The sequence below is a fragment of the Podarcis gaigeae genome (genome assembly GCF_964106915.1).
Source record: "Podarcis gaigeae genome assembly, chromosome: 14".
In the NCBI taxonomy this organism is placed as follows: domain Eukaryota; kingdom Metazoa; phylum Chordata; class Lepidosauria; order Squamata; family Lacertidae; genus Podarcis; species Podarcis gaigeae.
Window position 1 is genome coordinate 31,421,893 of NC_139690.1, and position 6,643 is coordinate 31,428,535.

General features: G+C 42.9%; 1 long non-coding RNA gene across 4 annotated transcripts in view; it reads left to right on the forward strand.

Annotated features, from left to right (window-relative positions):
* The window catches only part of LOC310831032, a 12,532-nt gene extending 8,437 nt beyond the window's left edge, over positions 1 to 4,095 (forward strand). For 2 of the 4 annotated variants that reach the window (XR_014557730.1, XR_014557731.1), the window contains exon 3: positions 2,803 to 3,735. This is a non-coding gene — a long non-coding RNA (uncharacterized lncRNA). Of the gene's footprint in view, positions 1 to 2,802 lie in introns of all 4 variants that reach the window. The other 2 variants (XR_014557732.1, XR_014557733.1) reach the window with 1 other exon arrangement.
* Positions 4,096 to 6,643: the final 2,548 nt, after the last annotated feature.

Below are 6,643 nucleotides of genomic sequence, written 5' to 3' on the forward strand. Positions count from 1 at the left end.
ATTATTATTATTATTAATTTGCAAAACTGATATTCTGCCCCTCAAACCATTTTAGGCATTGGAGGCTAGTCTGTAAGTCCTGATGGGCCACTCCCTCACTGGTCTCATTCTGCCCTTGACCGGCTCACACCTGCCTTTTTCCAGTCTAGGGTATAGTAGCAGATGTCATCTTCCTCCTTCTTAGTGTCTGCCTTGCCCTTGTAGAACTCAGTAGTTGGTTCTTCCCAGTAGCACAGTGGCAAATTCAGAAGTGTCAGATCCCTTAAAGATAGCCACAGCCATACCCCCTCACAGCCATGCCCCCTTCTAATATGATTAATATTACCTTCTAAGCTTATACAGTGGTATCTCGGGTTAAGAACTCAATTCGTTCTGGAGATCCGTTCTTAACCTGAAACTGTTCTTAACCTGAAGCACCACTTTAGCTAATAGGGCATCCAACTGCCTCCACGCTGCCGGAGCACGATTTCTGTTTTCATCCTGAAGAAAAGTTCTATTTGCATCCTGAAGCAAAGTACTACTTCTGGGTTAGTGGAGTCTGTAACCTGAAGCGTATGTAACCTGAGGTACCACTGTACAGTAATTTTAGAAAATACGAATGATTAGGCATTGCAATGATCTATTCAAATCTTTCAGCTAGATCTACTAGTTTCTGTGTACATACACAAACAAATGATTTGGAGTGCTCCAGTAACTTCTTTTGGAGTAAGTTAAGTTTTTCCCCTTGAAGTTCCATTGTGGGTAACAGAACCTGAATACCATTGTCTTGAAACTTAAGCCCCTTGTGTTATCAGTGTTCTTAAGCACTTGCCTTTGGAGCATACAGAACAACAACTCTTTGGTGATCTTTCCCCCGTGCCATCTCTGAAGTAACCCTAGGTGTGTAACATGCACACTTCGCATTGCCTTCCTCTGCCACAGCTGCAAGAGGAGAAGACTAGAAGCATCCACTTCTAGTTTTAAACTAACTATGGTTCCCTGTAATGTCCAATCTTGGGAAATGGTTAGTCTGAACTATGGTTATTGAACAAGTCAGGGTTGTAAACCATGGTGTTCTCCCATACTTGGACAAAATGGGGAGCTGTGGTTAGTTTAAAAGTAGAAGCAGAGGGGAGGGGAGGAGAAATCATTCAAGCCTGAAGCTCAGTCATGTAATGCTAAACCATCATTTAGCGTTGCATTTGAAAAGGGACGCTATGTTGATTCACAACTTCATATCTGCTTTCCCCCCACCACCTACCCTGAAAGAATGACAAATTTATTTATTCTCAGGCTGGCCTGCCAATCAGATACTATACTTCTTATTTATTTTTTAAAAAAACCAAACCCAGCCTCATTTTTCTAAATAACGGAAGAGGATGCTATCTGGTGTGCAAAATGCCCTCCAGTTAGGGTAAATGTTCACCTGTAGTCAGGTGAGTCTATAGAATCAGGTTCTTTGCATTGTTCTCAAGTAGCCACTCTCCATTTCAAAAAGAAAAGGATAGATCGGATCACCGGCGTATGAAATTCTTCCGGCTATGAGTTTTTCTCCATTATCTGCTTTTGGCTGAATGTGGTGTATGGCTTTTCAGTGCTCTTTTTGCTGATAGCAACATGGATCAAATTAAGGAAGAAGAAAGCCTCATTCAAAAGGAGGAGGAGGAGATAAAAAGAACAGATGGATTTCACACTATCTCCTGTGTAGCTTCTGTCTCTCCCCTCTCTTTTTGAAAGACAAAAAAAAAGGAGGGATTTAAAATTTCTAGTGAGTGGTTCCTGCATTGCTTAAGAACATAAGGAGTGACCCACTGAATTTGGCACAAAGATCCACTTATTCCCGACATCAGCCCTTCCTTTGGATGGATAGCATATTTGTCCTGGCTGCTGGATCTACAGGTGATGCCAGTCCTAGCATGCGGAATGAAATGGTGACGTCCAGGTTCCGGAATGTGACAGAGGAGTGGAGGGCTGTTGGGAAAGGGTTGTGGCTCAGTGGAAAAGTATCTGCTTTGCATGCAGAAGGTCCCAGGTTCAATTTCTGGCATCTCCAGTTAGGGCTGGCAATGTTCTTTGCCAAAACACTGGAATGCATAGAGCATACTGAGCTAGATGGATGAATGTTCAGATTTGGTATAAGGCAGCTTCCTCTGTTCCTATGTTGAGTAAGTGGTGACATGATAGAAGTTGACAAAGTTATGCATGGCATGGATAAAGAGGATAATAAAAGTCCCCCCCCAATAACATTAGAACTTGTGGACATCCAGTGAAGCTGAATGTTGGAAGAATCAGGACAGATAAAATAAAGTTCTTTATGCAGCGCATAGTTAAACTATGGAACTTGCTCGAACAGGAGGCAGTTGTGGTCTCTAAATTGGATGGTTTTAAACAGTGCTTTTTTTTTTACTAGAAAAAGAGGTGCCAGTACTCACCATGAAGCTGTTACAGTAAGTGCCACACTTTTTAACCAAAAAAAGAGAGGTGCCAGTACTGTGAACCCTTGAGTATCCCCTGGAAAAAAAGCACTGGTTTTAAAAGATTAGAGAGAATCATGCAGGAGAAGGTTATCAATGGCTTCGGTCCATGATGGGTGCTTCTGAATACCAGTTGCTGGAAACCTCAGGAAGGGAAAGTGCTGTTCAGCTCAGATCCTGCTTGCGGGATTCCCACAGGCATCTGGTTGGCCACTCTGAGAACAGGATGCTGGAGTAGATGGGTCACTGGCATCATCCTGCAGTCTCTTCTTATTTTATGTGTAACAGTGATAGAGCGAGGAAAGCTTCCTCAAATATTTTCCCCCTGTCTTTCCTCTTGTTGCTACAGAGCTTAGAAGGAAAAATGTAATCTTCAGCCTGCCTGCAGCTTCTAAATATGTGGCGTTGTGAGCAAGATTCTCCCTGCCATGCTCCAGAAGTTTCTGACTATAATACAGAGTTTTTCTGTTTGGTGCATGTGTGTTTTCATATTATTAATCTCATTCTTTTCTCCCCACCCCACTTCCCCCCTTTTATTCTCATGCTGCTGTATCCTCACCCTGGGCCCTCCACTGGCTTCTGTAATGTTACAGTATTAAAAGTTTCATTTCAGTTCTTTCTTCAGAATTTCTTCTCCGACCCCCACTCTCACAAACATAAAAGAATGCAATACAGTGGAAAGAGCCCCAGTGCCAGCCATATCATTGGAGTTGACAGACAGTGGAGTTTCAAGCTGGGAAAACCTCTTGCGAAGAAAAGGCCATGCCTTCGATGCGGGCCCCTTTTTCTCAGCTCAGGATGGATGGGTATTCATTACTGTGTGCCAGTCATTCCCGCAGCTTTGATCAGGGGACCGTTTCATGCGAGGGGTGTGGGGCGGAGGCAGGAAGGAGGGAGAAGACACATCTTCTGTCTGAACTAAGTTGGGGATTTCATCATTCGTAGCAAAATACCCTCCACTAGGGCATAGCGCTGGGGTGGAATAAGGCCACTTCCTGAGACTGGGTTTTGCGGGGAGCGAGTGCTGTCATGGGTAACTTGGTCGGCTTTTGTTCAGTTTCTCTGCCTCTCCTCCAAAAGGTTTCTGAAAGGAGCAGAGCTAGGAAAGAAGAAGAGTTTGAATGGAGGACAGCTTTTTAGGAGCTATAATGGCATTTTGGGTTACTCAGAAATCAGTAAACTAAAATTTGCCATGTCCATTGATTTCAATTAGTTCACTCTGAGTAGAATGAACATTGGATGTAACCCAACGTTTTGAATGCACACAGGCATATGGAGATTTGAGCCAAAACTCTTATCACGCAGAGAAATTATTAAAAAGATTTCATATACAGCCTTTCATTTTAGGAAGAAACACCATGGTGGTTCAGAAACAAATAAAAGTGCGCAGTGACATAACAAGAATAATATCAATTTAAAAAATGCAATTAAACATAATTAAAATGCATAGTTTAGCAAACATCATCATCATCATCATCAAACTTTGTATACTGCCCATCATCCATAGATCTCAGGGCAGTTCAAAACAAAAAAGATAAGATAAAAAACAAAATACATAATCCAAACAAAACAATAACACCCCAATCAGCTTTTATTGATATGTCTGATGTTCTTATTCTTCTAATGGTTGTATTGGGTTCTTAGATGGTGTAGTTGCAATATACGATATGAAAATAAAGATTATAAACATTTAAATAAACAAATGCACAATAAAAATGCTGCCTGGATGGTCTCTGAATATGTGGGAGAGGGCCAATGTCTCCTACTTAGGACTGCCAGGTAAGAAGCATCCCAGAACCTCAGATTTCAGGGCACAAATCTGAGACCTGGGAGCAATCCCTGATGATGTTACTGGAGCGCCCTGAAGACGGAGATTAATTGGGAAAGGGAAGTGGAGGGCATCAGACCACCAGGAATATCACCGCTATAATTTTCAGCTTGCATCTGAGGGACTGAAGTTTGCAAACTGCATGCACAATCTTGTTGTTTTTATTGTTGTTGACGATGATTAAAAACACTTTCAACCATCTGGAGATTCATCTGCCACCTGGCAAACCTGGAGACTTCAGGTCAGACCTGGTCTGGTAACTTTTATCCTACCAAGCTTGTTTTCTGTTGCTTCACAGGGTAAGTAAAGGTAAAGGTACCCCTTCCCATACGGGCCAGTCATGTCCAACTCTAGGGTTGTGCGCCCATCTCACTTAAGAGAACCAGGGGACAGCGCTGTCCGGAGACACTTCTGGGTCACGTGGCCAGTGTGACGAAGCTGCTCTGGCGAGCCAGCACCAGCGCAACACACAGAAACGCCGTTTACCTTCCCGCTATAAAGCGGTACCTATTTATCTACTTGCACTTAGGGGTGCTTTCGAACTGCTAGGTGGGCAGGAGCTGGGACCGAACGACGGGAGCTCACCCTGCCGCGGGGATTCGAACCGCCGACCATACGATCGGCAAGTCCTAGGCACTGAGGTTTTACCCACAGCGCCACCCGCGTCCTGCTTCACAGGGTAGGAACCAATGAATTCAGAAGGCAAGAAAGGATATTCCGACTAAACTTTAGGAAGAACTTTCTGACACAAAGAGCTGTTTGATAGTGGAACAGCTGCCTTGGAAAGCAATGGACACTCCTTTTTTAGCAGAGGCTGGATGGGCACCTATCATGAATTCTTCAGATATGATTCCTGCATTGCAGGGAGTTGGGTCATGGATTTATTTTAGGGGGGCAGGCTTTATGTTTTTTTTTTTTGGGAGGTGAGTTATCTGCCCCCTGCTCCCTAGCTACACCCATGAGTTGAACTCACCCATGAGTTGGACTAGATGACCCTCAGGGTCCCTTCCAACTCCACAAATCTATGATCAGTGCTGGGTTTGCCTGCTGTTCCATAGAGAAGATACGAGAGCCAGGAACCCCCATCACTGATGTCATTTCCCCCATCTGAGGTGGATTTTTCTTTTTAATGACTGCACAGGCTTGGGCAATCTCTTCCAGGAGGATTATTGCAGTGGGCGTTTATAAATATAGGCCTGGTCTTTCTTAACCAAGGACTTGAAACAGTCTTACTTAAATGGGAGGTGGTATAAGTGATATTACAGTGATTGGGCCAATTTTTAATGTACTTTTTATAGATGTGGCTTATATAAAAGGAGGGGCAGAGTTTAAAAGTTTCTTTTATACTGTCAGCATGTTAATGTTCCCTGTAATCACATTAAAAAAAAAAAAGACTCATTCAAATGTAAGATCTTACAGCCATGACTTCACCTTGAGGCTTGGCAGTGCCTGGTAATCATGTCTGGAGCAAGTTCCTTGTGAGGAAAGGTTACAACATTTGTGGCTTTTAAGTTCAGCAAAAAAGATGAGTAAGGGGAGGACATGACAGAGGCATATAAAATTATGCATAGTGCAGAAAAATGGATAGAGAAAAGTTTTTCTCCCTCTCATAATAACAGTAGAATTCAGGGACATCCAATGAAGCTGAATGCTGGAAGATTCAAGACAGGCAAGAGTAAGTCATTCTTCACAATGCATAGTTAAACTATGGAACTCACTCCTAAAGGAAACAGTGAGGGCCACCAGTTTGGCTGGCTTTAAAAGGGGATTAGGCAAATTCAAAGAGAGGAGAAGGCTATCAAAGGCTACTAGTACCAATGGCTGTGTTCTACTTCTAACTGCTGGAGGCAAGATGCCCCTGAATTCCAGTTTCTGGGAATTGCAAGTGGGAAAAATGCTAGCACACCAGAACCACAGAAGCTTAATAGAGTAAGCAAAAAGTCAGTCTCAGCTCCATCTGCTACTACTACCATTATTATTATTATTCACCTTCCAGACACATTTCTCAAGACATTGTACACACTAAAAACAGCTAGAAGAATCAGCACACAAAACAAAACAAAATAAAAACAATAGAAAATAAACACTTTCCCATTTATCCAGCTGGGAAAGCCAGTTGGAACAAAAACTCTCTTCCAGATACTGCAGAGAGTGGGTACCTGTCACATCTTCATAGGAATGCTATTCCACAGAACAGGGGCAGCCACACTAAAAGCCCTGCTCCAAGTAATTGCAGAGTGGACTTTTGAGATTCTTGAACCTTGCAAGAGAAATTCTCGCAGTCAGCAGTAATCTAATTGGTGTCTAACAAATGAGGCAATCTTTTGAGTCACCTGGTCCTGGAATGTATAGGAACATATAT